This window comes from Sciurus carolinensis, chromosome 6 (genome assembly GCF_902686445.1).
Source record: "Sciurus carolinensis chromosome 6, mSciCar1.2, whole genome shotgun sequence".
Taxonomy (NCBI): domain Eukaryota; kingdom Metazoa; phylum Chordata; class Mammalia; order Rodentia; family Sciuridae; genus Sciurus; species Sciurus carolinensis.
Window position 1 is genome coordinate 157,728,946 of NC_062218.1, and position 20,572 is coordinate 157,749,517.

General features: G+C 47.2%; 1 long non-coding RNA gene across 1 annotated transcript; it reads left to right on the forward strand.

Annotated features, from left to right (window-relative positions):
* Positions 1-535: 535 nt before the first annotated feature.
* On the forward strand, positions 536-8,467 carry LOC124986550 (uncharacterized). The gene is made up of 3 exons (XR_007109036.1): positions 536-722; positions 1,027-1,379; positions 1,470-8,467. It is a non-coding gene; the product is annotated as an uncharacterized LOC124986550 (long non-coding RNA).
* Positions 8,468-20,572: the final 12,105 nt, after the last annotated feature.

The window sequence follows — 20,572 nt, forward strand, 5'->3', positions numbered from 1 at the left end:
TCCAGATGGTAGGGGACAGAAGAATCAGCTGAACAGACATACCAGGCCAACCGGCACATTCTGCTAAGAAGACAGTAAGATGGGGTAGATTTCAGGAAGTGGGACTGACATCAATCAGATGCAGAGCCCAGGAAGACTTCCCAGAGGAGGTGGCATGGGACCAAGACCTGGCCCTGGGAAGGCCTGGGGACACAGTCCAGAGCTCTCTATTTTGGCATCTGCTCACATCAGAGTTTCCATGATGACATGAAGGTCACATGGATCTGATTTTGATCAACAATGAATCACAGCCGCCAGGGACTACCGCCACCCCATGCCCTCCACCACACCCGCCACACCCGCCACGGCAGCTGTTTGACCAACAGAGAGAAGATTACCCCAAAACATGCTTGGTGAAAAACATCCGCAGGGAGGGTGCCATTTTCCAGTTTCTTCTTTAAACAGCTATCATCTCTGATATTGGTGCTTCTCACAGAATCACACCTGCTATAAAGGTTTCGCCCCATCACTGATATTCACAAAGCCAGTATTTTCCTTTGGCGAATTCTGCAGGTAAGGGGTGCTGGCGGGGGAAATGGAGGCGTTATTGCCAAGAGGAGAGTCAGCTCCAGCCCCATGTGCTTCCTTCAACTCCAGGAGGAAGGTATTAAAAGCCCTCCTCTTACCACTGAGGACACTGGGTCTCTGAGAAGCAGAGCAACTTCCTCAAGGTCACACAGCACGTAAGTGTGAACCAGAGTGAATGACATCACGTTAATTACTGCTGACACTAATCAAATGCATTGATCACTGACTGAGTAACAGGCACCTTGTTGGAAGCCGTAGGACCAGGCATGATTTCACATTCATCTACATATTTCACTCCCATGTTCATCTATTTTTAAAGCTATTCCCACTTTATTAATAGCCCCATTAGGGAGATGAGAGCCGGAGACTCGGGTGAAGTTGCTTGTTTGGGGTCACTCAGCTCTGACGTGGCAAAGCTAGGACTCAAACTGAGGTAAGTCTGATGCCTCCTGTTTCCAGAAAATGCCTGATGTCAAGAGAGGAAATGATGGGCATGTTCTGCATCAAAGGAGCCTAAGGAGACAGGACAAGCAGATGCAAGGCTGACACCAGAGTGGAAACTACTGGAAGGGGAAATGCCACTGAGGATGTGGCAGGGTCACCTGGCAAACGCAACGTGAGCCGTCTTACAGGCAAGAGTCACGGCGATGCTGAACGCTGTGGTGGTAAGAGAACGCGTCGCCTGCGGGAAACTCGCCACGAAGAAGCCGGGGGTGAAGGGCCATGTTGTCTGCACCTCTCCCTGTGGTTCAGGGAAGAATGTGCGTGTGCACACGTGTGTGTGCGTGTATAAAGACAGAAGAGCAAATGAGGTAAAACGTTAACATTAATCTAACGGGTGCATTTACTATTCTATAAGTTTGAAATTATTTTCAAATAGCGTTTCGTTTTTAAAAAAATAGGAAGAAGGCATTGCCAGGTGTCACAATGAGCTGATGGGTGCTTCCTGAGACTCACTCCACGGACCCTTCCACTCTCTCCTGCCTTAATTCTTCCCCTCTGTCTGAAATTCCAGCCTGGCTAATCCATGCCCACGTGGCCCGTGTTGAAGGGCACACGCTCTCCGGAAGCTTTCCTTGTTTGGATCTTAAGGACACTGGGCTGGATCCCAATGGCTCTTCATTGTAGCTGAGACCTGGGAGTGAGGATTTTCATGTGCTTGTGGCACAGGGTGGTGCCAAGGACGGGGCGTCCATGGTGGAATTGCAAGGGGAGTCAATGGCACAGTAGGAAAAGCAGCGGGTACCGACAGGCACAGAGACCAGAGCTGGCAGGAGGAGGAGGGAAACAGAGAAGGAGCTACAGCTACCATCCACCACCCGGCCTCGTCTGGAGAGGGCTGGCCAGGTTCCCTGGGCCGGGTGGGAACCCATGTCTTCTTACTTCCCTGCCAGGGCTTCGTTTCCCCTGGAAAGTGAATGCGCAGCCCTAGAACATGAACGGCCAGTGCTGTTCCGGTGGCCCCCGACCCGGCACCACCCTTTCGTGTCTTTGGGTTAACCTTGCCACTGTGGGCTCTAACGGTAATGAAGGTGTTTTCCCACATAAAGGGACAAACTGAATCCTTCATATCTTGCTTGTTATCAAAGAAGTGGAACAAAATGAATAAATACTTTGAATGATTTCCAGTCTCCTGCCTCAGCACAATGGCTGCTTCTCAGGGACCGTGGAGAAGCTGGGCAGCACACCAGGTGCCGTCCTGTGTCATCAGGCATCTCGTTCCTAGGGTGGCCTCCACTGGCCACCACAGCTCCTCATCAGTGGGCTGTAGAAGGCTGACCGCTGTGGCTGACAGCTCAGGAGACTCCTAAGGTGCAGCCTTCTCTGGAAGCTCCTTGCCACCCCAGGAAGCAGGTTAGAACCTTGCAAAGCATAAAAGCCCCTGGACAAGCTAATCCTTAACCACATCTGCATCTGTGACTGTCCCCTCTCCCACCTCCAATTCAGATGACACTACCTGTCTTCTATTCGCCAGATATTGTCTTACCTTGACTCACATTTAAGCAAATAATCTTCCCTATTCCCAGAATGCCCCTTGTCCTCACTTTTCCTGCTAAACTCAATTTTGCTTTGTGTGTGGGTTTTTAATTTATTTTTTAACCCTGAGCCACAACCCCAGCCCTTTTTATTTCTTGTTTTGAGTCAGGGTCTTGCTAAGTTGTTTAAGGCCTCTCTAAGTTGCTGAGGCTGGCTTTGAACTCGTGATCCTCCTGCATCAGCCTCCTGAACCACTGGGATTACAGGCATGGCTACTGCACCCATCTGGTCTGTTCTTTTGGTCCACCCTATCTGTCACTTCCTTCAGGAAGCATCCCCAGGGTTCGACCTCCTCCTCTGGGCTCACCAGGCACCAAGGTCTTGATTTAGGATCCTTCCCAATCTGGTAAAAGTCCATGTTTCCCAAGACAGGCTCTCTTTAGGCCCAGGAAGTAGGACTCATCTTATTCTCTGTTATTGCCCATAGTCTAGTACTGAATGATGACTCAAGAAATATTTGTTTCAGCAATGAATAGAGGAAAGAGCACCAAAGAGCCATTTTAAACTGACTCTCCAAGTTTACTCTGAGGGCTTCGAGTGGAGCTCATGATTCTGCCATGTGAGAAATCAGCAGATCTCCGACAAAAGTGCTGGTTTCAAAGCCCACACCTGTGACCCGCTAACCTCTCCACACCTCAGCTTCCTCACCTGTACAGTGCAGATCACCTCCCAGTGTCACCGTGTGCATCAAAGAGCAGGGACCCACAGTGTGCTCACACTGTCCCCAGCCCTGGTATGCTACAGATAAATGTTAGTCTTTATGATCAGGAGGCTGCTGCCATGGAAACCTGGCTAGGTACCTGAAATGAACTGATGCCTCAACCAGATGTTGGACATACCACAGCATCTGGGCATCCACAAGCAGAATCTACCTTCAAAATAAGAGCTCAGTTTCCTCTGTCAAAATCAAACCTGATTAGGGGAAAATGAAGCTTATCGTTTCATATTTCTGGTCCTCTGATACCCAGTAAAGACAGGGTGTTCTGCTAAATCTGATGTGAAGTCAGAGTACTCTTTTCAGCACATTTGCCAATAGAAAATAGCGTCCTAGCTGTATTCTGTCCTGCAGCTGAGGATCCAGAAACCAGAGGGACCCACAGATGGAAGGCAGCCCCGCCGAGGAGGGACTCACAGCCTTGAGGCCCCAGCGCCATAACGTACCACCTTGGGGAAACCACTTTACCTCTCTGTGCCTCAGTTTCTTCATCTTTGAAATGGGGCTAATGATATCATCTATCTCACAGGATTCCACAAAAGGAATAAATATGTTAAAGTTTGTAAAATGCTTAGATCAGCACCATCTACTATGTATTTGGTAAACAAAGCAAATAATAAAACTTTGAATCCAACTCAAACAAGAGAGAAAATTACAGACTGTGACCTCAGGGCCCTGGGGACTATGGCTGTGTACGTTTATTTCTGCATTTTTATTTCAAAATAACTGTTCAGGAGGGCAGAAAGGAGGCAGAAAGAAAATCCTATTTGTTCTGCCTGTGAAGCTGGCAATTCCTAAGGGGGAGAAATCAATGAGACTTTGATAAACAGTCTGCAACCCTCCCTGGCAAATCCCTAAAATGGATTCCACTAAGATCCCTGACTTTCAAGTCTTCCACGAGGAAGACAACAATAAACATAGGCTTTTCTCTAAGGAGGAGGTGAAATTTCATTATTTTCAGTAATAATAATACTTTTTATGAAGTTACCCTTGAGTCAGTCACTATTTTTTGAGGGGCTGTTCACATATAGAACATGATAACTGAGCTCATTATAATAACCTGCCACAAATACAGTCACGTGGCCCCTTACCCATCTCCAAACCTATCTGCAAGTCTTAACTGCTTTCCAGATACGTCCCCTCCTCCTGGACTGAAGGATAAAGAGCAGGTGTCCTAGCACTGATGACTGCCGTTGCTCTGTATGAACTGTCATTCATAAGCAAGCGATTTTGTGCCTCTAAGCCTCGGTTTCGTGTCGATGAAATGGAGATGCCATTCTCCACCCGTAGTCTATCTAAGTATTAAATGAGGGAGCTGATTCTGTAAGGCCCCTGGCTAGTGACTGACACATGTCTTTGGTATCCTGCTCCACATGACTGATTTTGAAGATAAAAAAGTGTGAAGGCCGAGGCAGATGTGTTATTTCAGGGGTTACGTATGCGAAGAAACGGTTGTTAAATGTCTATATGGGATAATGGCAGTGGGATTCTTTTTGAAAGGATTCTGTCCAGATGAGCCTCTAAATGCCTGGGGAAATGGCTGATTCCAGCTCCAGAGAAGGAAATGCACAGGGAGCCATGGAGAATTGCCAGGACCGTGACAAAAGGACTCTAAAGACTATTTGACAAGACTCTCAGGGGCCTGAAAGGGGAAATCTGGGTGTCATTTACTTAATACTTGGAATAAGGATAATACTATAAAGGACTGCAAAGCATGAACTATGTTCAAATCCAGGAGTTGATAACTGATACTTCAGAATGATCACTTCTGGAAGATGCTAGGGAAGTAGATATTATTTTCAAAGATAGTTAATAAGGGAGGGAACCAAACCTTTGTCCTACTCTCCTAGGTGAAGCGTTCCTCCACATAACCAAACAGTGAAAGAGGACACTCTTCTCTGAGGACGCGGGATCTCAGCTAATAAAGCAGAGGGAAGGGAAGACAGCCACACATTCGTACACCCCAGTGGATTCGTGGCCCTGGCCAGGGGCCATCTACGTCTGCTCGTGCACCAAAGACAGGCTGTGGGACACGATGTGCCAACCAGGTGGTCATCTTGCAGAGAAACAAAAAAAAAATCTTGCTGAGCATCTAGATCTAATCATCAAATCATAGTAAATGCAGAGACAAAGGAATATGTCCCCCCACTGGGGGATGGTGAGCAAAATTCAGAATCTACAAAAAGAACCGACCAGTCTCTCAATCAAAAAAGAAATTAGGAGAGAGAGAGGAAAAAAGAGAGACACAGAGGAGGAATCTACAGATTAAGAGGCAAGAAAATATGTCAACCATTCAGAATATATGAACCTTCCTCATATTCCAAATGAGGAAATCTGTTGTGTTTTTATAAAAATGGGAAAATTTGAAAACTTCAGATATTTGATATTTCAAAATTAATGTTAATTTCTTAGCTGCAAACATAGTGTTATGGTTATTTTAATTGAGGCCAAATTCACGTGACATAAATTGATCACTTTAAAGCGAACAATTCATTGGTGTTGAGCGAGTTCACGATGTTCCAAAACCATCTCCCCTGAAACTACCCACCTGCACCGTCTCCCTGGGTAACCTATCCTGGATATTTCACACAACAGATTTTACAATATATGACTTTTGAGTCGGTTCCTTTCACTTAGCATGTTTTCGAGATTTATCCATGTTTTGGCATGGATCAGAACTTCATCACTTTTTAGGACTGAAGAGCACTGTGTCCTACATTTGGGTCATTGATCCATTTTAAGTTAATTTTTGTCTATGGTATGAAGTAGGGGTCCAAATTTATTACCGGGCAGGTTGTCTATTTCATTTTAGAGATATAAAATGTTTGTGTATGAATTGAAATGTCTACAAATTTGTCTCAAAATAATCTATGAAAAAAGAATGGGGAATACAGACAACATAAGATTGGTTCATGAATTTATCATTGTTGAAGTCAGAAAATGAGTACATGTAATCCATTATACAACTTCTATGTTTTCATTTTTCCATATTAAAATGAGGGCATTGTTTTTAGAGGGATAATCAGAAACATTTACAGATGAAAATGCATAATATCTGAAGTTCATTTCAAAATAATTCCTATTTGGGAGTCGGGAAGGATGGAAATGAATGAGACTATGAGTCAACAGTTCGTAGAGCTGCGTGATGATACATGTGGATTCATTTTACTGATCTTTCTGCTTATTGAGTACATTTGAAAATTTTCCATGATATAGTTTTCTAATGTGATCTATAATTCATTCCCTAAGATTTGACTTGGTAATAATGAGAATCTTTGCAAATGAAGACTGGAGGAGACGGCTGCAGAATTATCAGTAGCTGACGTTCCTTACTCTGAGAGCCGGCCAACCGCACAACTGGAAGAAAGGAATATGGCGAATGAGCCTGTTGAAGGAATTCTTCCAGAAAAGGAGGAGGAGGGGCATTTGACTGGCCTAGAAGAGTGAGCGCTAAGTTTGTCAAGAAGACTGGAGCAGGAAGGGGGTTTAAATAGATGGCAGACAGGAGTGGAAGGGTCGGAATATTTGAGTGGGGTGTAGGGAGGGTCCAGGAAATTGGCAATGGACGATGGTGGTGGGCTTTGACTATCACACTAAAGACAGACTTTCAAGTAAGCCAGAGTGGAAAGCTGATGGTCCATGCTGATAGGAAGTCTCTGCCCGATCTGTGTAGTATGTGTATTTGAATTAAGCCATTAATAGAAAAACACGTAGAAGACTTTACTTAAAAATCTGAATTTCTTTAAAAAAAAATAGAAGATCTAGAAACACCAGGAACACAGGACCTGGGCCTTCCTAGGTTCATGCAGGTCCCCCAGCGGCAGGCACTCGGCGCACAGCAGTGGCAGGGCCATTTGCCACCACAGTTTGGCGGGAGCTGTTTTTATTTTTTCTTATAAGGAACATTTTCCTGCAACTCCTTTGGCCTCTATCAACAGTGAGAAGGTGAAATGTGGTCTGAGGGTCTCACTGGAACTCTTGAGAGGGCACACTCCTCTGCGGCAGGAAGACAGCTCTACTGCCACCTGCCCAAGGTGCAGAGTGCAGGACGAAGGCCACCTAGGGGTCCAAAGCAGCAACCAGGACAGCAGCACCCCAGGAGGACCACGTGATGCCCCTCCTCCTGCCTTCCAGGTGCTTCAAAACTTCCTCCGGAAGGCCCTCTGTCCCCCTTACGAGGAGGGCGTGGGTCAAGTGGGCTGCTGGAACCCTCCGGAAACCCGTCCTCGGGCAGGGGCAACCTTGATTGCCACGACACCTTCACACGATGCCACTCACCTGCTCTGGCGTCACCCAGTCTTGGCTTTGACTGAAGTTAGTGACAAACGCAGAAACGGGCTGGTACTTAGGCCTCCAAGCTTGGGAGCCTCGGTCAGCAGACTTCTGCTCAGAACCTACAGAGCTCCTGGCCTCAAACTTCCAGCTAGATTCGCAATTGCTTGCTGTTGGCTCATTAGTGGGGAAACTGCGCCCCCTGCTGGCACTCCCAACGACATCCAAACTTGGCAGCCTGCTGGCCGGGCTGTGCCTGACAGCTGAACTCTTTTCACACCTCAGAGAGAAATCCAGCCAGACCAGAGGATTCCTTTCATTTATTCTTTTTCAAATTAACTGGTGGTAAGAATTTGGGGACATCATCTGAGACATCGTTTTTTATGGATGATAATAATTACCAATTATCAAACATATATTAGGAGCCAGGCACAGTTCTAATGCCTGCTTTATTAAAATCTCTCAACAGTGAAGATTATTATGCCCATTATATTAAACACTGACCACTTGGTGTGATTTTCATCAGATAACTTGAGCATTTCTTACTTACTGAGCTCACCTGTGCTGGGTGCCGTGGATCTCTGGTCCTGGGAATGCATGGATTCCCTTCATGAAGTCACAGCAGAGTGAGAAGCAGACCGGGCTGTAGTCTGCGCTGCTCCGCCTGGTGTTTTTAGTTGGCCTGTTCATTGTGTCCTCCAGCGGTCCTGTGAAGGAGGGTTATATATCCATTTTAGAGGTGAGAAAAATAGGTTCAGAGAGGTCCACTCACCTGCCTAGGGTTTCCTAGCAGGTTGGTGGAGCTGGGATTGAAGCTCAAGTCTCCCAGGGGCAGAGCTATACTTTCTAAGAAGCTATACTAAGTAAGATGCTATAAAAATTTAAAAAGGAGAAGAAAGAAGAGGAGGAGAAGGAGGAAGAAGTTTCTTTAGACCCCAGAGGCAATCATGATGGAGTGAGCAACTCTGCCTAGGAGCAGGCAGGTAATTCACTAAAATATTTGTCCATCTTTGAGCTCTATCATCCGTTTCCCCAGTCATCCAATGAACCCAAAGCATGTTTACTGAGGACCTACTACATGCTAAGCCTGTAATTGGAAGCCAGGGTGAGAGCAATGTGCAAGCTAGTGCCAGAAAGCTTGCCTTCAGGGAGTCTGGCTCGGGGAAGGGACCTAGCGGACTGAGGGAAGCTCCACAATCCCTCTTATTGGGATCAAGTGCCGGGAAGACGGAGGGCACAGGCAGAGCCCTGAGTGAGCCTGTGTGTTTGGGAGGCCTGACCGGGAAGTTGTGCCTGAGCTGCCTAAGAAGGCGGGGAGCATAGAGGGCCACATGGGGAGTGGCCGGAAGGGTGGCCCATCTGGGGGCAGGTTCCAGTCAGGGAGCAGGAGGGGCAAGATTCTGCCGAGGCCCTGCGGGAGGAAGATGAGGCAGTGGAGCAAACCGAGGACTTGAAACCTCAGGGCAGAGCTGGCTGTGGGAACTGTGGCTCCACTTTGCCTCTCACACCAAGACTCCCTACAGTGCAGCCCGCCCTCCGGACCCGTGGGCTCCACGTCCATGGATTCGACCCAGGGGCTGAACACAGTAGGGGGAACCCTGCCTGTACTGAACACTGCAGGCTTTCCCCTCATTATTCCCTAATCGATGCAGCTATTTTCGCAGTCTTTACTTCCTGTTAGGTGTCGCAGGTCAAGAGAAGAGTTAAAGGGTGCAAGAGAGCATGTGTAGTTACGTGCAAACACTGCTGCATCTTGTAAAATGGACACAAGCATCAGGTTTGGGTGTTCACAGGAGTCCTGAACCGATCCTGTGGATCCCAAGGGCTGACTGCACAATAAAAAACAAATTCACAGAAAAATAAAATGAAAAAAGCAAGACATGAAAACCTAGCACAGACTTATGACAACTAGATCCAACAGAGAAGGGACTACTCCCTTCACTCTTATTGTAAGCCTCTCGTCATGGAGAGTCTGCAAGAAGGTACTCGTCAAGGACTCATTTTGAGAAGCACTGCTTTGGAGCCCCAGTGAGTCATGGCATCCATGTCTGACGGGCTAAGAGACCTTAAGCCAGCAGCCACAGAGGAGGCATGTCGCAGGGAGGGCAGAGCGGCAGGAGCTGGCTGGTATGTTGGGGATCGACAGACGGCTGGCTAGGTGGGCTGGCGAGATCAGAGGTGGGGTGCACAGGTGTGGGACCCATCTTGGGGGGCTGTTCTGGCCGTGATGAGCCCTGAGCAATAAGAACTATCCTGAGCAGGTCTTAAGTCTCAAAAGCGGGTGCCAGGATCATTGTTCCTTCTGAGTGTGACCAAAGCAGCCAGGTTCTACCCCACCTGCATCTGCTGCTGTTTTACTCATTGGATTTCCAACCTCAGCACACCTGTTCCCAGCCAAACGGAAGGAACACAAAAGCGCTGGTCTTCGAGATCAACACAACTGACCCTTGAGCAATAGGGTTTGAACTGCCCGGGCCCACTTAGACATGGATTTTTATTTTTTCTTTTTGAAATTTGTGATCATTTGAAAAAACTCACATGGTGAAAAAATTAACAAACTGCATAGCCTAGAAATATCAAAAAAGAGTTCAGAAAAAGCTACAGTTAGGTATGTCATGAATGTACACAATAGGTTCATAACAGCCTAGGTTATAGTTACTACCACAAGATATACACAAATCTATTACGGAAAGTCAAAATTCATCAAAACGTTCACAGCACTTACAGACCACCCATGGCGCCATTCACAGCTCAGAGAAATGTAAGCAAACCTAAGGATGCGGCACTACATCACCATGGCAGGAAGCTGAGGGAGTACACGGACCCTATTGCTGTGATCATTTCTCAGTCGCCTCCTGTTGCTACGGCACTGAGCTCAAGTGTGTCGAATAGCCTCTTAAACGCCGTGGGACGCCAGTCATCTCTGCAGGAGCAGTTCATATTCCGCCCCCCTCCGCCCCCCAGTAAACTGCATGTTGCAGTAAAAAGTGATCTCGTGTGCTCTCCATCATTTCTCACCATGTAGTATGCATACACAAAATGAGTCAATCAACTCTTATGTCATTGGGAAGGCTTCCTTCCGGTCAGCAGCAGGTAACTAGGAGTTCAGTTTGGGGGAGTCTAAAGCTGTGTTTGGGATTTAGACTGTGCCCAACCCCTGCATTGTTCAAGGGTCAACTCTACTTCAGTCAAAGGCAGCTGCCTAACGCCTCGTTAGTGAGCTCTAAAGTGCAGGAGCTGAGGAACTTGAACTGGGAGGCATGCCCTTCCCTGGAGAGTATTCATTTGGTCCCAATCGCTGGTATTTCAGAATTACTCATTTTATCATCCCAAGTATAGTAGAGGCTCCTCAGGGGTAAAATTAAACCCTAAGTATAATGGAAATAGTTTTCATTTCTAAGTCCTGCACCCAAACGTTTGCCAAGCTTTATTCAAAATACAGACGAAGAAATGCAGCTCACCGAATTCACACAAGGAAGCCAATGGCAGCGGTGGGTTGCACCTGGTCACCTGTGCCCTGAGCCTGGTGCTGCCCACTCCAGCCCTAGGGCAGGCTGGGGGGTGGGTGAGCATCAGGGAGGGACAAAGTGCAACTGGAGGGTACACATTCAGCACCACTAAACACGTCCTCAGCCGGACGGTCACGGAATGGAAAAGCAAAGGTCAGCAAGCCCCTTGGCGTTACTGAAGTGGAAATAAAAATCTAACTGACTTAAAAAAAGAGAGCTGTAAGTTAAGTGGCTAAGGAAACCAAAATCAGATTATTTTCAAAGGATCCTGCAGAGCTGACAGATGGAGCGTCTGGCCTGGCTCTGCTACCACTGGTCACTCAGGGAGCACGTGTTCAGCCTTACCTGCTGTCCCGTCCAATCTTCACGACCCCAGAAAGTAGGTTACATGTTCCCATTCTGCAGATGGAAAAGCTGAGACTCAGGAAAGTTAAATGAATGACCTTGCATCCTGGAGTTAATAAGAGGAAAAGCCAGGATCCGAGACCACGTTTGTTGGGATCTAGAGTCTGAACACTCAGACTCATTGCTCTCTGCCTCCCAGGCCAACAGTAGAGCAATGCTTTGGCCAGTGAGGCAGAGGTGACAGGGTTCTTGGAAGGCAGCTCTGGGACTCCTGATGTTGGGAGAGCCAGTTCCTGATGTGTATAAAATGTCTGGATTCTTCTTCAGGCACCAAGTAAATGGAGAACCCCATCCCACAGCTCCTCCTGAATAGCCTATGATAAATTATCTGGATGAACATGGGTGAGTCTGTCCAGCAGAGGAATGTTCTACCTGATTCCTTAAAAAGTGCTCATCCAGGAAGGGAGCCTCCACTGGAGGCTGGGTGAGCCTCCCTCATAGCACCCTGCACTGTGCAGCACACAGACAAGGTGACACAAATTCTTGGCTGAGATGGAGGTGACCTTAGCAAGGTAACTGTGGTTCTGACAGCCACACCCCAGAGAGGGAAGAGCAACTGAGGCCAGTGGTGGATCTGAAGTACAACCTTGGCTTTCACCCTGAAGAAGGAGTCCGGGAAGGGACTGGTCCATGGAGGCAGCCACCAACACTTCGCTCAGCTGCATCAGTCATTCCCTAGGCCTTCGGCACACACCACAGTGGCGTTGTGAAAATGGACACCCCGGCTTAGGGGGAGCTTTGGATGAAAAGCCAGTAAAGACCCTGTCCCCCTCCGACTTTGGAGGCAGAAAGACAGTAAGAAAGCTAATACATAGTGAACGAGATGGCTGCTGATCGTGGTTAGCACTGGAGAGGACACCAATGGGGTAATGAGTCAGAATAACCATGGGTGACTCACTGGGACTCAGCAGGAAACATGTGTACGTCAACCTGGGTAACCTCCTCAGCAGACAGTTGGTGAGTGCAAAACTAGGTAAAGTAGAAAGCTTGGGGTGTGCCTCTGGGGCTAAAAACAATGGGGCATCATTTCTACCCCAAGGCTTAAAGGGGCAAGGGAAGAAAGCAGTTTCCAGAACCTGGGAGGAGTGGTCTTTGAAGAGCCCTTCTCGACAGGAGCAGTGAACTTTGGAAGAGAGACCCAGCAGGGAAGAAGCAGGAGTAAGGAACCAAACCATACATCAGCCAGGACCCTCCCTGGACCCACCCTGGACCCACCCTGGGAGGCTTGCTTGCAGGAGGAATTTCTCTGGATGTGAGGCTTGAGGAAGCCAGGGTAGAAAGTGAAGATGGCCACTGCCAGCAAGACTCAAGAACAGGCCTGGTCCTTCTGATACCGCCGTTTACCGGTGACGAGTTCTGCTCCCTCTAATGTTGAAGTTTGAACACTAGAGAAGCAGCCAAGGCAAGCATAGTAAGCAGGTTTTATTTAGAAGTAGTTATGATACAGACTTCTCCTGGGAGGGAGAAGGGGGCCATGACTGATGTTCTAGGGTCCCAAGAAGTGCGCACACCCTACATCTTTTATAGGTTAAGGTCTTTTGCTCTCCAGTTCTCTCCCCGCTTCTCTCTCCTTCCTGCCTGCATGACTAGGCCTGGTTTTGCAGGTGAGATGCATAAAGTGAGAAGCGAATGGGCAGGGGGAGGGCCAAAGTGATTCAGCCAGGCAAGGGCCCAGGGGGCATTAATTAGCAGCTCCCTGCCTGCAGTCCCCGACAAGAGCAGGTAAATCTGGTAATCAATGGGCTCCAGAGAGCCTTGACATTCCATTCTCCCAGGGGCAGTCTCCAACTTCCAGAGGCAGATGGCTTTCGTGGCCTCCATTTCCTCTATTTGACCCAATCCCCTATTACTACACTAACTGCCTGTCCCCAATTTTGGCTTCACTTCCACAGAAACGTATACTCTTCAAGGGAGGTGCTTTACAGTCACCCTGGGAACTGACCCTAGCGAAAGGGGCTATGTGCAAACTAGGCCAACTTAGAACAGATGAACTCTAGCTTCCTCCCTGGCTGGGGGAAGTGCTCCTTAGGCCTTGAGGATGACCTTCGGTGTCAACATTGGCAAGCCTCAGTGTTCTCATTCCCCCAAAGAGGACATTAGGTTGAATGAGTTCCAGGGACCAGATAATGCGGTGCCGAGGAGGAAGCACAGGCTTTGGAGCCAGGCAGCTGTTCGTTCAAACCTTCTGTACCACAAGGAGCCAGCTGACCTTGGGCATGGGACATCACTGGGTCTCCCCTTCCCTACCTCTCAACAGCCCAGTCACTGCATTTAAACAAAGTGTGTAAAATATATTCTAGCAATTTGTGCACAGAGCGGGAACTCCATTCAAGTATGTTCCTTCAAGGATAAAATGTAAGAGGCAGGAGCAGACTCTGAAGTCTGCAGCATGTGTTTGAAACCACCTGGCTCTACCACTTTCTGGCCAGGAACTTGGGTCAGTCACTTAAGCTCTCTCAGCCTCTACTCCCTCTTCTGTAAAACAGGGTGGGAAATGCTGCATTCTTTCTTTGGTTTTTTTTTTTTTGCCAGAATTCAATGAAATAATACCTAGTAAGCACTAGACTACAAAAAGCTTTCTAGAATGTTCTATGAGATTTTTCTCACTACTTTCAGTTCAATTAAGTTCCTTAGGGTTGTTAAATATAGTGTTCCCAGAACTTTCACTACAACGAATTGTACCCTTAGGTCTAACCTACCCTTGCCCAGGTGACAAGCATCCAAGATGGCAGGCTGTATGTGCTGCAGAGAGCACCAGAAGAAAAGAGCACGGATCTTATCAGCATCTCATTTTAGGGCCTAATGGGTTTTTTAGCCCCCTGGTGTGACTTGGTATGAAGCACTAGAAATTCAGGTGACCAAGGAGGGAGCTGCTAATTTAAATGAATAGCTTTGGCCAAAGGAGCCCCCTGAGGAGCTCTGGGGGAGATAATGGCTGTGGTGTTTGGAGGCTGGAGTCAGGAGCTGTTTACTGCCTCCAGGGCCAAGCATCGCTATAGCAACAAATGACTTGGCAACAGCTTTGAACAGGCTGCTTCTTTGAAAGAGTTTACATAATAGGGATTACTTGGGTTCTTTCTGAAAGGGATAACATAAGGACTTTTTTTTATCCCCTCTTCTCAAACATAAGGACATTTGAAGGAATAATCCTTTTTTCAAAAACTGTACAATAGAGGGGGAAAGGACTAGAAGGCTTTGCACTAAACTGTTAGCAGTTAATGTTTCCTAAGTAGAGCGATTACAGGTGCTTCTTTTTTTTTTCCTTTTTGGACAGTATTCTGTGCCTTCCATGATGTCTGTCATTTAGTTTTGTTGTTTTGTTTTTTCTTTTTATTTAAACTAGTGTTTCCATTTCACTTCTAAAACAAAATCAGTGTATTTTATTCATCCTTCTTTCATCCTTCTCTAACCCAGAATATATTTGTGAATTAAAATTAAATATCTAGATTTCTTTATTAATTTTTAAGCTAGCACATGAAAATATAAAAATACATACTTGACAGAGGTAACGTACAATGTTTTAGTACACGTGTATCTTTAATGTTCAAATCAAATTAAACATACCAGTCTCCTAACCATGTATCATTTCTCTATGGTGAAAGGTTTCAGTTTTGCACTAGAAAGAAATTTACAATTAAAAGCAATAAATAGATTATGATGAGGCAAAAGCCTAGAAATGCGGAAATGATATTCACGGCCCGTCAAATGGACCTGGCCCTGGTGGAAGAAGGACACATAGGGGCTTTACAGCACCAGGGGCTTCTGGCTTTTGCTGGCTGGACTAAGAAAAGCACCCTGAAGGTCAACCTGTGACACATGGCCAGGTTACATTTTGCTGAGGGGAGTACCTGAACCCTGTTGTCCTTAAGATGCAGAAAAGGGGCCCCACCAATGTCCGCTTCCCTGTTTCACCACCTCTTGACTCAGCAGTACATGGAACAATTGTCCTAAGGAAATCAAATCTGTGTTTCATTATGAAAAGTAGAAATTGATTAATGGGGGAAAAAATGTTAGTTGTTACGGTGTGATGTGAGGGTTTACCCAGGATCTCATGGCCTTGGAGGAAAATGAGACTAAGGAGGCAGCATGACATGTGGATGTTTACTTTTATATTATGAATGTCTTAGTCAGCTTTCCATCACTGTGACAAAACACTTGAGAGAAACAACCTAAAAGGAGAAAAGGTTTTGGATCATGGATTCGGATGTTTCATCCCCTGGTTGGTTGGCCATGTTGCTTTGGGCCTGTGGTAGTACAGTCCATCATGGCAGGAGCACGTGGTAGAAGAGGCTGCTCACCTCATGGCAGCCAGGAAGCAGAGAGAGTGAAATTAAGAGCTGGGGTCTCAATATCTCCTTCAAGGTCAAGTCCCCAATGACCTAACTTCTTCCCAAGAGACCCCACCTCCAAAAGGTTCCACCACCTCCTTACAGCACTAAGCCATAAGAGTGAATGTGGTGAGTCATGAAAGTCTTAAATGTTTTTCTCCAAAATGCTTTTTCCAGTGAATAATAAAATTGTTTCAAATTATTGAAAATCAGATGATAATATTGCCATGTGCATTTATTAAGCTACTCCTGTATACTAGGCATTCATTTGAAGGACTTCATAGTTCTGCAATATGTATGTAAGCAACTACAACAGGCTACATTCATGAACAATGTAGTAGTCAAACACCAAACTTGGGATCAGACTTGCTTCTGCATCCACTTATGCAAATAATCAATTGTGTGACCTTTAGTCAGTTGGTCAAGCTTACAAAATTCGGCAGTGTGCAGCTGGAGTTCGCACCCTTGCACGGTGACCCTGGAGGCCTGAGGTTTTTCAGTCAAACGGGCATGGCCTGGAAGCATGTGTGGCTTTCCTGGGAGTCTCCAGGCTCCTCTGATCTCTTCAGACAGCTGCAGCTCTTGCTCCAGTTGCTGTTCTGGCTGGGTGGTGCTCTGCCCAAAGGCCCCTGTGCCTGAGCGTCCAGGCTTTGGGACGCTGTTTGCTTATGCTTTCCCACCTGTCTCCATTTTTAATTTTGTCAGAGCCATGAATTAAGCAGGAAGCAGATCTGATTTATTAATTCCATTCCTGCTCCATGATTGTGCCCAGAGGCTTGTAGACACACACTGTAAATCACAAAGAGTAATAATAATAATAATAAAGGACTCTCTGTTGAAAGCTGCCTTGGGGACATCTGTCAACTTGTCAGGGACCCCCAGAGAGCCAACTTCCTCTTTCCTCATTCCAGAATCAACCACAGGAAGAGGCTTCAGCAAGTGACAGAAACTTTAAGGCCAAGTGGAGAGCAGTTCCCAGCCCCAGCCACTTTCTGGACCTGCCAAGCAACTTCTTCTTTCCCGCAAAGAAGAGATTCGCATATGAATGTATCGAGTTCCGTGCACAGAGGATCAAATGCAATCTTCACAACAGCACTGCTAGGTAAATACCAAGTTATCCTCATTTTATACACAAGGGCACTGAAGGGTAGGATAAGCACCTGTGGGATACGGAGTTCATACATTGTAGAGGTAGCGTTGAAGTGCAGAGAGCCCTGTGACTTCATCCAAAGCCTGTGTTCTTTCAACCCCACAAGGCTGCTGGAAACTTTTGGTTCCTCCTTGAACGTCCTTTCTGAGCATCCCAGCCTGAGTCCCAAAAGTGTGGTCTTGGTGCAGGAGAGAATCAGGCCAGTGACAACGTTCTTCTAAACATGCTTTGTCCTCCCTCTGAGCCAGGCACCAGCTGAGTGCAGTCGCCCCTTATCTGTGTTCTCCCTTTCTGTGGCTGCTATGGTTGGGATCTGAAATGTCCCCCAAAGCTCAGGTGTTAAAGGCCTGGTCTCCAGGGCAGCAGAGTTCAGAGGTGGGTCTGTTGGGAAGAGATGGGATCATGAGGGTTCTGGCCTCTTTAATGAACTAAGTCCACTGATGGACCCATGATTTAATGGTCTATTGGGAGGTGGTGGAAACTCTAAGTGGTGGGCCTAGGTAGAAGAATTAGGTTGCTAGGGATCTGCCCTCGGGTATTTCTTGTCTCCTGCCTCTGTTTCTCCTTCCCTGTTTGCCTGTGGCGACTGCTTTCCTCCACCACATGCTCCCCACCATGATGTTCGACCTCACCACAGGCCCGAAGCAACAGAGCCAACAGTGGCCAGCGAGCAAAATCTCTGAAATCGGGAGCCGAAATAAAACTTTCCTCCTTTTAAGTTATTCATCTCAGGTATTTTGTCATAGTGACAGAAAGCTGATGAACACAGAATGACCTGTGGTCAACCATGATCAGAAAATATTAAGTAAAAATTGCAGAAATAAGCAATTTGGAAATTTTAAATAATTTTTATTACTACATACAATTTTAAATATTCTATTTTGTTATTGTTGCTGCTAATCTCTTACTTCACTCAATTAAACCTTATCATAGGTCTGTCTGTATATGGGAAAAACCACAATGTACATAGCAGTTACCATCTCACTTCCATCTCCTCTGCCACCATTTTGAAGAAGGTGTGGTCACCTGTCATGTGGGCTACTGTGACACAAGCTTCCCTGGACACCTCTTCTCTGTTCTTTCCCCCTTTTCACTATGATCTGCGTCATGAAGCCAGGGTCGTCTCTTTACACCACAGATAAGTCTGTGTCAACCACCACCATTCCGTGAGAGCTCGTAGTGGTGTCCGTCAGGAGTGAGGTTCGAGGTCACATCCTTGACACCCTACACGCCCCCGGGCCGTCTCCTCTCAGGCCTCCTCCCTCCTGGGCTGCCCTTGCTTCCGTGCTCCAGCCTTGCTGATTCTTTCGGGCTCTCAGGTCCGCAGGCTGCCCGCGGCTGCAGCACCCTGCAGCGAGCGGTTCCTCTGCCTGAAATGCTCTCCCCTCCTCCTGGGAGCCCAGAAGTCTCTTCCTCAGGGGGCCTTTTGTGAGAGCCACCCTGTCCGTGTCACACCCCCTCATGACATGCCTCGCACCATCACAGTGTCTAATTGAATCATCTCTCAACATTCACAACCACATGCCTCATAAGGATACCTAGTGATGTCACCCTGTGATGTCCAAACCCCAAAGACTCAGCTACAGACCCATTCTCAGAACATGCCCTGCTGTCCAGCAGCGTAGGGCTCTCTTTGTGTGAACTGTGAATCTGGTTTGTCTCCTCCAGTCCACCGGAGTGACTCCTGAAATAACCAGAGACCTGTGGGTTTGGATTTACCACCATGTGCCTAAAACTTGGCAAGTGTCTGACACACAAGAGATACTGGAGAAAGGTCCACTGCATGAATAAACCCATGGTGCACAGTAAGGCTGCAGAAGCAGGCGTCCGTTTCCTTGCCTAGGCTCTTAGAGTTGAAAGTTCAAAAAACGTGCCCTTTGTTTGGTGGTGTTCTAATGAAACAGATGCTACGTCAGAGTCTCCCAGCAGTGAAAACTCTTTTCCCCTCTGCAAGAGATGGTCAGCAGAGGGCCCCCCAGGAGCAATTATTGAAGTCCAGTCAGTGAAAGTAGAAGTCGGGCCAGGAGACAGCAGATTCTGTCCCCAAATCTGTCAACCCCGAAGCAGCTCAGACACCACCAGGTCATACAGTGCAGTGGACGCCAGCCCGCCACGTCCAGAACCATGTGAAGTGTCTTCCAACAGAACTCACAGGGAGGAGGGCAGAGCCCGGTGTAGATTACTTTAATGCGGATCCACCGCTTGCTTCCGGAGTTGTTTCACACTACACAACTGGTAATCAAGAGCTCACACTATTGGGTGGAGCCATGCCCCAGTGTCAGGGGAGGTTCGCTTTCTTTGGGGGCCACTTTCAGCTTGCCAGTCAGTAGTTTTATCTCCATTTTAATTTTCCGAGCATTTGCCCCCAGCCGCAGCCTGTGGTTTGGAATTCATGGCTCTGTTGTGTGTTTACGCACTACACTTGCTTGTAATTGACAAATTTAAATTCTGGTCATATTTCATTTATTACCCAGACCCAGGGAAAAATCCTAGGCGAAAACCTAATTATAGGGAAAGTGCCACAAGGTAATTGCTGTGAAAGAACTCCTGCAGCGGCAGGGCTAAATATTTCATCCACCCGTAAAATGATTATGCTGACAAGATTTGGAAAAATAATAAAATCTGTTTAATAAAAACGAAGCAAAATATCAGTGTTTTTACACACAAAGTATTAAAACATCCTTCATTTTGGACAGATCCTAAGTCATTTGATTTTTATTCAAATGATGACCCACAGCCGAGATAGTTCTTTTATCAAAGACCAGAGTTCCGCAATCCTTCCTCCAAGGCTGTTTTAAGCTTTGGGGCCTGATGCGGTCTTCCAGAACAGCTGCGGGTTCGCTTTATTGTGCTAGTGGACCCCTGGAAGATGCTCCAGGATCAGAAAACAGATGGAATGAAGCAGGGTGCCCTTGGTTTAGGTTGCTGTGTCTGGCTTGGTACAGCCCATCCACTCCTTCCCGGCCACCCTGGAAATGCCCCCCCTAAGGGGCTCAGGAAGCATGAAAATGTGGCTTCTGTTACCAAAGCTCTGCTGAGCGTCCTGCAGGGTGAAGTCAGGGGCAACGCACACCTTGGTTTCTCTGACCATCCAAGACACTACGACCGTGCTCAATTTCTTCAGTCAGCTACTGAACAGACATTTGGAGCAAGTACTCTGTGCCAGGAATTGGGGTCGGTACGGGGTAGGTGGTGGAGAAGACAATCCGTTCCCTCCCTCACTGGAGGCACATCATAGTAAGAGATGGCTGAAACCCACACCAGAGAGTGAACAAAATGCTCAACAACATTACCAACTAACTCAGGTATCACACGAAACAAAGACAGCACTGATCTTAGAAGATGTGCCCTGAAACATGAAAAGAAGCCCCCGGAGGCTCCGAAGGAAACAACTGCGAACCCACCATTGGTTTGGACTAGGGTTGAAAGGAGAGGGAGGGAAGGGACCGCAGCCCTGCAACCAGGGCAGGAGGGCAGCGTTTGCTCCAGGTGCTGGGGACCACTGGAGCGACGGAAGGAAGGACGTGATCCAACTGACAAGTTCAAAAGCTTCTCTGGTAGTATGGAGAGAATCGTAGGAGGCAAGCGT